Below are 9735 nucleotides of genomic sequence, written 5' to 3' on the forward strand. Positions count from 1 at the left end.
TTGGTCAAGGAGATCTTACCCTTATGAACGACAGCGTGGCAAAGGGGTGCCTAACAGGCTGAAAATGCAGGAATCTGCTAGATTCCTCCCTCTGGATTGTGGAATTGAGCCCTCTCTTCTTTAGATGGGGAGTTCCTGGCCTGTGGAAGCTGTACTCAGATGCCCCAGGACTGTTACTGCAAAAACACGAGGCGTGAAACACCCTTTCCATGCTCCGTGTCAGCCTGGGTTCCAGAATGCACGTTTGTCAGACACCTGAGCTTCTGCGCTTTGCCTCCGGCTCCCTCCTCCCTCCCTGCTTCCTTCCACTGTGCCAGGTCCCTCCCACTACATTTGGCTCCCTGAAATATAGTCTCATTTCACTGCCAGGCCTCTGTGATTTACTGCGCGTGAGCATCACCGCGGAGCAAGGAAGACATTCTTCATTTTTCTATGTGACGCACGAGGAGCCATAAAAGTAAGTCACGAAGTCAGACTCGAGGGCCTCTTGATTAAGAGTTAAATTGCAGATGTGATTTACTCAATTTGAGCTGGGGAAACAAGGGATGTTGGAGATAATGTGATTGGCAAACTCACATTTCCTCCTCTCTCGAGTGCACAGGTACCTGTGGAATCTGTGTGAAGGATGGACAGTTTGAACTTGGGTGTGGGTTGGGGAGGAGCAGGTGCCGTGAGTGATCGGCTCACCTGCATCTGTTTCAGGAAAATGTGAGCCGGAAGACGCTCCCCATGTCAGTTTTCATTAAGTAAAGCCAACAGGCTAAGGGTGAGATCAAAGGTGTGTGTGTGGGAATGTCCCGGAAGGAACAGGAATTGGGAGAAAAGAGTTCTGGCCTTGACTTTGCCCCTGATGAGCTGTGGAAATCTTATACAAGGACATATGAGTGGGTCCCAATTTCTTCACCTAAAAAATGATGGGGCACTAAATAATGTGAAGATCCTTTTTACTGGCCTATGAGAGAATGAGAGATGAGGAAGAAGATCCAGTAGAAAATATTTCTGATAAATTTTACCATGAAGGGGAGCTGGGAATGGGCCAGGAGCTGGAGGACTGTGTGGAGTCAGGATAGCGTCTTTAAAATGAAAGATAATAGAACACGTTTCTGTGATTTGGGACACAGGAATCAATTGAAGCTATAGAAAGGGAATAATTATAGTAATAAAGTCCTTGAGTGGGTGAAAGGGGAGAGAATGTAAAGCTCAAGTGGCGTTTGATAGGATCAGGGACAATTCATCCCCCGTGACTGGATGGGAGGCAGAGTACATGGGCAGGAATGCCAGGAGACAGCTGGATTTGACAGGGGAGAGGGAAGTAATTCTCATCCGATAGTGCCTATTTCCTCAAAGGAGCACAAGATGATGCTGTTAGCCCCGAGGGTAGGGAGGTGTTTTGGAGGTTTGACAAGAAAGAATTTGTGATAACATCTCAGAAAGTAAGAAGGCGAAACTACTAGGGTATCAGGCAGAGTTGTTGCCAGTGTTGAGCACGGATTGGAGATACAGGGTCATAAATTTAAAGTGAGACCAGTTAGCATGATTGTGGGATTTCTTTTCCAGTGGTGTCCAGATTTGTGAGTGTGGACACAGAGGAGGCGGGTGGTTGGCTCCAATGAGGGGTGGGATCTGCCAGTTGAGTATCTGGCAGTGAGAGATGGGCAGGAGAGCTGTTTGCAAAGGGACCATTATAGCGAGGGACACACGGAACCTAACCTGTGTAGAGGGAAGTGAGGACTCGAGAAAGATGATAGATAATGAAAAAATGGTAGAATTAATGGATTTAATGGAATTAATGAAATTGGTGGAGGGGTTTCTAAAGTGGGCTGAAGGCTAGCGGTCAGTACAGCACACCTTTGTGTGGGAATTTGAATTCCTTTCTTCTTAATTTATTTTGCAGGTTGAAGATGAGTGCTTGTGAGCCTAACGACACATGTCCCATCCCGTCAAGGTACGTCAGCCACGCCCTTTCCTTCTCCTCAGTTTTACAATATTTACATGCTTCTGGTGAACAAGTGGACAGGGGGATAGATCAATGTAGCCCATTCTCACTATTGCAAAACGAAGTCAAACCATACGTCCTAATCACGAAATCTAGTAAGAGAACACACAGTCACGTATATGTGTTTTGAAAGGTTTATTTTTGTTGGGTTAAGTGGAGAATCAGTGGTTTTCTCTATGTTCTCCTTATGATTCCCTGGTCTGTACCACTCATTGGTGAAGGGAGGGTCTTAGCTGTTAATAATCCAAGCCCAGTGTAGGTAGAGATGGGCTCATCTCAAAAATGCTAAGTGCTGGCACCTCATCAGCATGGGAAGATCCTAAGATCCAAACAGTAACACTGATGGGAAGGTTGGTAGGGCACCCAGGTTATTCCCATTATACAGATGAGATCACAGTCCTGGAGAGGTTAAACCTGACCCTCCGGAGGTCCTCCCCATCTTACAAAAATGCCACTATTCACTATTCACTCACTATTCACTATTCACTATTTTCACTTGAGGTCATCTGTCTCTCTTTCACCTTCCTCAGTAGATCAGTCACTGTCTTGAATGAATAAATGAGTGAGTGAGTGAAGGAATGAGTTCTGCAACTTCAGTTCAGTTCAACAGCACCTATTGAGCACCTAACTGGGGCCTTTTGGGTAGGAAAACCACTATTGTCCTGCTCCTTTCCATTCCAACTTTCAAATGAGAAAATAATTCACTTTGATAATTATACAAAGAACTAAATAAGTTTTAGGATGAGCTTATACATCTACTTTATGAAATACTTATAAACTTAAAAGTACTTTAATTACACTTGATAATATATTACAAGTTATTTAAAGAGCATGAATTCTTGGGCATCACATAATTCATTGTATGAGTACATTTGGGGTGATTATCCATCCATCTATTGAGGCTTCGTACTTGAAACACCACGTATGCATCTTAATTTCCAGTTATTATAAAACTATATACCAAAACATTATTGATATAAATAAGCATGATTAATGTAGGTGAAGCAAATAACCTACAGCAAACTAAATTGATAATTATGGACTAATTATAAAATTGTAATCTAAAATTAAAAAGAAAAAATAGCAGTAACTATTAATAATAGTAAAAATCATGATTAACTCAAGACAGTATTGAGGACACACACACACACACACAGATGTCTTTTCATAAAATTATTGAGTTGGAGGGGATTGTGTGGATCACCAATCTATATGTCTGTGCATGCTATGTTTTCCAAAAATGGACACTGCAATATTTCTGGTCCCTTGAACTTTGTGATGTTGCAGGATTTTGAAGACTAGGTCCCCAAAGGTGATGTGGGCCTTGGCTCTCTCTCTCAGGATTCTTGCCATTGGAACCCAGCCACCATGTTATGAAAAAGCCCAGGCAGCAATGGGAGGCCCTGTGTGGATGTTTCAGCCAAAAGCCTCAGCTGAAGTATCAGCCAACGGTTAGCATCGACCATCAGTTATGTGGGTGAATGAACCTTCAGATGATTCCAGCCCCCAGTCTTCAAGCCACCCTACTGATGCTGAGTGGAGCAGAGATAAGCTGTTCCCACTTCGTCCTGCCCAAATTACAGAGCTGTGAGCAGAATAAGTGTTATCATTGCTTTAAGTCTCTAAGTTTTGGAGTAATTTGGAACACATGCATGTTAGAACCTTTGCAGTATTTACCTGGTTTGGATGGTGACAGATTTTCTAATAAAGTACTACATTCGAATCTGCGGAAAATGTAAATAATGCACTAGTTTTAGTTTATGACTTGTATCAATTATAAAAATTATCTTCATAGATTAGTATCTAGAAAGTAGGCTTCATATATACATAAAAATGAATGCATGTGAAATTGAAAGCTGTTTTCCAGTAAAAACTACAGAAAGGACTTATAATTTTTGGATCTGCTCATAGTTGCTTGGGAGAAGCCTAGGGGTCACCAGTAGGCTATGGACGATTCATTGTGAAACAACAATCAAAATTGATAGCTCTCAAAACAAGACCCCTATCTTTGGCCTCTAGTAAGATCTCCATTCACGAATCTCTACAATCTCTCCCTTCCTGCACTTTCTATCGTACTTTGTCTTTATCGTATCGTAATCTCAAACAAAAAAGGAAAGTGCCCAGAATAAGATGAAAAACTTACATGTAGCCATTGCCGCAAATACACAGATTAGCATTTAACCAACTTTATCGCGTAGCTGAAATGTCTTTCAAGAGCTAACATTACAGACATAGTTCTAGCCTTCTTTGGACTCTTTTGACCTCATTTTCCTCTTTTTCTTTTCACCAGAGAGAGCTACGCACCGTCCTGAAACTGGTGTTTCCTTCCCATCCGTGTTCTATGTTAGTATTCATAAGAAATATTAGTACTGATTTTTGTGTCATAAATTTTATATTACTGTTATTATAATATGCTATCCTTCAGCAATTTGTTTTTTCTTCATTCAGTGTTATGTTTTTGTATACACTGATACAGATCAACGTATAGTTCCAGTTTATGTTTTAACTGCTGTATGATATTCCATTCTAGAATTTTAGTTAATTCCCCTACCGGTGAGTGTTTAGGTTCTTTCTAATATCCCACTTTGATATAAGTTGATATCTGAACATACTTCAGCCTCTCTGCGCACGCATGTGGGAGTTCCTCTAAACAATGCACTTAGGATGGGGGCTTGCCTTGTATGGGTCGCACAGCTTCAATTTAATGCACTTAACGGCAGTTTCCGTTTCTCCATTGTCGTGCTTTAATTTTTGTCGAATTGCTAGATGTGAAGATGTATCCTATTTTTGTCTTCTTTTGCATTTCCTTGATTACTAGCAGGTCTAAGCATTTTTTTTTTCATATTTATGGGGCATATGGTTTTTCCTCTTTTGCAAATTATCCATACATATTTTTGCTTCCTTTTCTATTGTTACTTACATTTTCCTATTGCTTTTTGAAAATCGCTTACATAATCCCGAAGACAATCTTTTCTATATAGGTTGCTAATATCTTCTGCTTTGCTGCTTAACTTTCTGTTTCGTTTATGGTGGCTTGGAAGGCAGTTTGAAACATTAATGAGGTAAAATTTATCGAAGATTTCCATTGAGATTTTGCTTCTGGGGACTAATTAAGAAATCCTTTCCCACATAAAGACATACAGTTTTTCATTTATTTATCTTTATTTTTTGAATTTCACTTTCATGTGGCTAAGCAATTGTTCTGGCAATTTATGGGAATAGCTCTTTCTTTCGTTGTTTTATAATGCAAACTGTGTCATTTATCAAGCTCCCTGTCATGCAGAGGTGTAATTATGAGCTCTCTATTTGCCTATTTATGCACTAATATTTTCTGTCCTAATAAGTGCTTTTTAAAGAGTCAGTGTCTTGACCAAGGTCTCTATGTTACCAAATCGAGCGGTCAATTTGCATCACGCCCTTTCTTGGCCTGTCAGGAACATGTGACGTGGTTGGCCGCTGCCTCCCTCCTGAAACCTTTTCCTCTCTTGGATTCCAGGGCACAGCACCCTCCTGGTTTCCTCCGCCTCGCCGGCTGCTCCCCCTCGGTTTCCACTGCAGCTCTGGATGCTTTGCCCAACTCTTCCCGTTTCAGACCCCAGGGCCCCGTCTCCAGATCTCTGCTGTGTTCATCCTCATTTACTCTCAATCTGCCTCCATCTGATCACCTCCTGTCCACTGGCTTAGAAACTGACTCCACTTTTATCTTCTTTGATCTGACCTCAGTTTAATAGGCACCTATAAATGCCTAATAGGCACCTCTTTTCCCACTATTCCTATGGAAACAGCTACTCTAAGAAATTTTTTTTTAAGAAAGCCTTTTTTTTTTTTAAGATTTTATTTTTTTCTCTTTTTCTCCCCAAAGCCCCCCGGTCCATAGTTTTATATTCTTTGTTGTGGGTCCTTCTAGTTGTGTCATGTGGGACGCTGCCCCAGCGTGGTTTGATGAGCAGTGCCATGTCCGTGCCCAGTATTCAAACCAACGAAACACTGGGCCGCCTGCAGCGGAGCGCGCGAACTTAACCACTCGGCCACGGGGCCAGCCCCTACTCTAAGAAATTTTAACACGTATATCTGGTAAAGTTTAAGTCAATATTTATTTTTGTTCTACTTCTGAAAAGTGTGAGACATTTAGGACACTTTAACTCCAATCTCCCTCATTCTTTGTTATCAAGTATTTTAGTTCCACATGGCTTTAACCCATTCCCCATTTAACATTTTATAATTGTTTTTTACTGTAAGTGCTTGTCAGACATCAACATGTTTCCCTTTTGGCAAGGGAGGTGCTCATTATTGCTTCTTGCACCACGTACCTTCCTCTGGGATCAATTTCCTCTTTACTAAAGTATATTTTTAGCAGTTCTTTTGAAGAGGGCATGTGAATGAAAATATTTGTCTGAGTTTATCTGCAAATGTTCTCTGTTCCCTTTATTCTTAAAAATTGTTCATCTAGATGTAGAATTCTAGGCCAAGTGTTCATTTCCTTCAGCACTTTAAAACCGTTATTCCGTGGTCTTGTATTTGCTCTTGCTGATAAGAAAACTATACTGTTTATAATTCAGCTTTAGATAGTTTTCCTTTTTTGTGATTACTTCTAATGGTTTTTGTTTTTTTTTTTTTAAATCTATCTGGATGTTGGAACTTGTGATTCTTCAATCTAAAGACATGTTAATTCTGGAAAATTTTCAATTGCAAATTCTTGAATTATTGCTTTCCCTCCCCTCATTTTTGCCTTCTGAAGCTCCAAATATATATTTGTTTAGTGTTAATTCTTTTCTATTATTCTCCATGGCTCTTAGTCTGTCTTTCATATTTTTCATCTCACTGTTTTGTAGGTGCATTCTGATGATTTCTCCAAATTTATCTTCCAGTTCACCAATTATTGCTCGTTTTTTTTCTGATCCTATGTTTAACTCATCCATTGAGTTTGAAATGTTTGTGCTTTTTCCTTTTCATTTCTAGAAGTTCTATTAGCTCCTTTCCAAATTGGCTTCTTCCTTTTTCATACTTATCTGTTCTTCATTATATATTTTTTAAACTGTTAACTCTCTACTCCTTTCGAATCTGCCTATTCCGCATTCTCTTTCTTCTTCCATTGTAGTCAGTTCTTAGGAGCCAAATCCCTCTGAAAGCAGATCTGCTCACTTTCCCTCAGTGTGGTTCATTTTTCTCATACTTTGGCAATTCTGTGCTATGAATTTATACCAACCAAGGATGACTTATCTCTGTGGGAAGTCTTTGTGCTCTGGGTTGTAAATTTTTCCCCTTGGAGCAATTAAATCTTTCTTTCTCTTGATGCCCTTCAGGGCTCCATTGACCCGCAAAGGTTTTTATGTTAAATATTTGGCTTGTAGTTCCTCTGTTTTTCAAGTAATGTAATTTAACTTCACACCTTTGAGAGGAACTTGCTTGAAATTTGGATATTTTCTAGGTAACTTTCTTTCCAAATGGTTCAGTAGATAGTAAACTTCCTTTAGCCTCTCTACAGAAGGTGGATGTAAATCATTTATTTCCTATTTAAGGATGAGGCAGTTTTTTGAATCTCTGGACTGGACTTCATCATGTAGTTCAATTTCAACTTCCCACTTTTCTCAGCCCTGAACACATATTCCACATCCCCATGTAGGAATTAGAATCCAAGCCACTGAGATCTATAATTTGGGCAGGGAACCAACCAGTTCCCCATGGAATCAGCTTGGTTTTCCACTCTGATCTGTATCAGCTTAGCACATGTGTTTCCAAAAACCATCCCTGCCATGCTTATATTTTTATGTTCTTATTAGCAACACAGCATTAATCACCAGCTAATTGGGAAGAAAGCCTGAAGCTTTCACAAAAAGTTAAAATAAAACCAACCAACCAAACAAGAAAAAACATTCAAGCCACTTTGTTGGTTAAAATAATAAAGTTGATAGATTTGAGCATCTTGGGCAATAGACGATGCAATTGTTTTTGTGTCATACATTCCTGGATCCAAATCTTGGCTTGGCTACTTGCCAGTGGTATAATCTTGGGAGTGTCACTTCTCTCAAACTCACCTTCCTAATCTATGGAATAGAGACAATACCCATTTCTTGTGTTTTCAGTGAGAGTTAAGTTTGTATGTATGAAAGTGCCCATAAGAGTACTTTTATATTTATATTAAATTTGTATTTATTTAGAAAATGTTCCATTCATCTAATTTTATTGACTAGAGTATCCCTCTGTCTCTATCTCTATCTCTATCATCTCATCTCTTTTCCACTACACAGGGTAGTGGGTCCTCTTCTGTGGCCAGTGGCTACACAGCACTGGTTCTGCTAGTTGCAATAGTAAACGTTGAAAAGATGCACAGAAGATCCACTCCTTGCAAATGCCCAGGGCAGAGGACATGTTGTGTGCTTGTGGGGGATCAGAATTGACCACCCCAAATGTGTCTGTTTGGCATAAGGATTATTTTGGACTGCTTGCTTTTAAAAACTGCAGACTTGGGAAAAGCTCTGAAAACCAAGTAGAAGTTATCCTTTGTAAGAGACATTTGCATCTGTAAGGGAAATCTCCATTTGTAAAGATGTCTCCCTCTCTGTACCAGGAGGAAGGGAGGATGACCTTATCTCTAGAAACTCTTGTGAATGCAGAAGGCAAGGATTTAAATCTGCATAATAATGTTACTCTTGTTTACTGTGCTTTTCTGGTAATCTCCCATAGCTGACTCACCTCACCCCCAACATCCTCCTATGTCTTTAGCTGAAGATGGTATTTAAGATGACGACCTTGGCCATTTTGATGAGTTACCCAGTTTTCCTGGGTTTCTCTCATGTATACGTGTTGTAAAGCTTTGTTTGATTTTTCTCCCGTCATTCTGTTTCATGTCAATTTAATTTGTAGACCACCAGAAGGACCTAGAATGGCTAGAGGAATTCTCTTCCTCTCCCACATGCTTTACTTCACATCCTCTCAGCCTGCATTTTAGGCTGGCTGTTGCTGTGGTAACCATCTACCTGTGGGTGTAAGTTGGCAGCACCTTTCCTTGGCTGTACCAGGTACCTCTTGCCTTCTTCCCTGAAGCTCTTGGGATGCCTGCAGGAGCCCCACAGCCATTCTGACACATGCACCTGGGCCATCCTGGAAGTGTGAGGGAACCAACACCCATGGGGCAAAGCTGGACCATAGAAGAATAGGAGCTGGCATTTAAATACCACCCTTTTTCATCCTGGGAAAAACAGTTCTGAGGTGCATTCCAGGTGACTGTGATCTGGAGGTCTGAACTCCAGTTTCTTGCAGTGGTTGACCAGCTTAATATTGTAGCCATGGATTGGTTCTGCTCTCCTTAATTTCACTCCCTCCAGATTATACTCCTGTTCCTTGGGATTACTTCCCAAAATGAAATAAACACACATAAACACTTGCCTCAGGCTCTGCCTTTTGAGAGCACACAGGCTAAAACACCTGGCTAAATTCGTCAAAAGACTAGATTTTCCATATAAGGAGATGAGAAGTCAAGTCTATCAAAGATTTGAGTACTAAGATTTAAGTGCTAATGTTAATGTGAGGCCATTTGCATTAACAAGCTTGTGAAATCAAGACCATTAAGGTTGCAGAGGTCTTTATAATTTATACCATATCTTTTCCCAAAGAGGATATGAGTTGCCTTTCTAGATAAAGACGACAGTTAAAAATCACTTACATTTCAAAAGCTGACAACCCATACTACACATAAAGCTTGTCATTTGCTATGTAGAGTGCACTGGGTGACAAAGATA

The 9735-nt window shown here is 40.3% G+C and overlaps 1 long non-coding RNA gene across 1 annotated transcript; it reads left to right on the top strand.

Annotated features, from left to right (window-relative positions):
- The first annotated feature begins 327 nt into the window (after positions 1 to 327).
- On the top strand, positions 328 to 3719 carry LOC111767635 (uncharacterized). The gene is made up of 3 exons (XR_002799448.2): positions 328 to 457; positions 1895 to 1945; positions 3284 to 3719. It is a non-coding gene; the product is annotated as an uncharacterized lncRNA (long non-coding RNA).
- The last annotated feature ends 6016 nt before the right edge of the window (positions 3720 to 9735 follow it).

The sequence above is a fragment of the Equus caballus genome, chromosome 13 (genome assembly GCF_041296265.1).
Source record: "Equus caballus isolate H_3958 breed thoroughbred chromosome 13, TB-T2T, whole genome shotgun sequence".
Classification (NCBI taxonomy): Eukaryota; Metazoa; Chordata; class Mammalia; order Perissodactyla; family Equidae; genus Equus; species Equus caballus.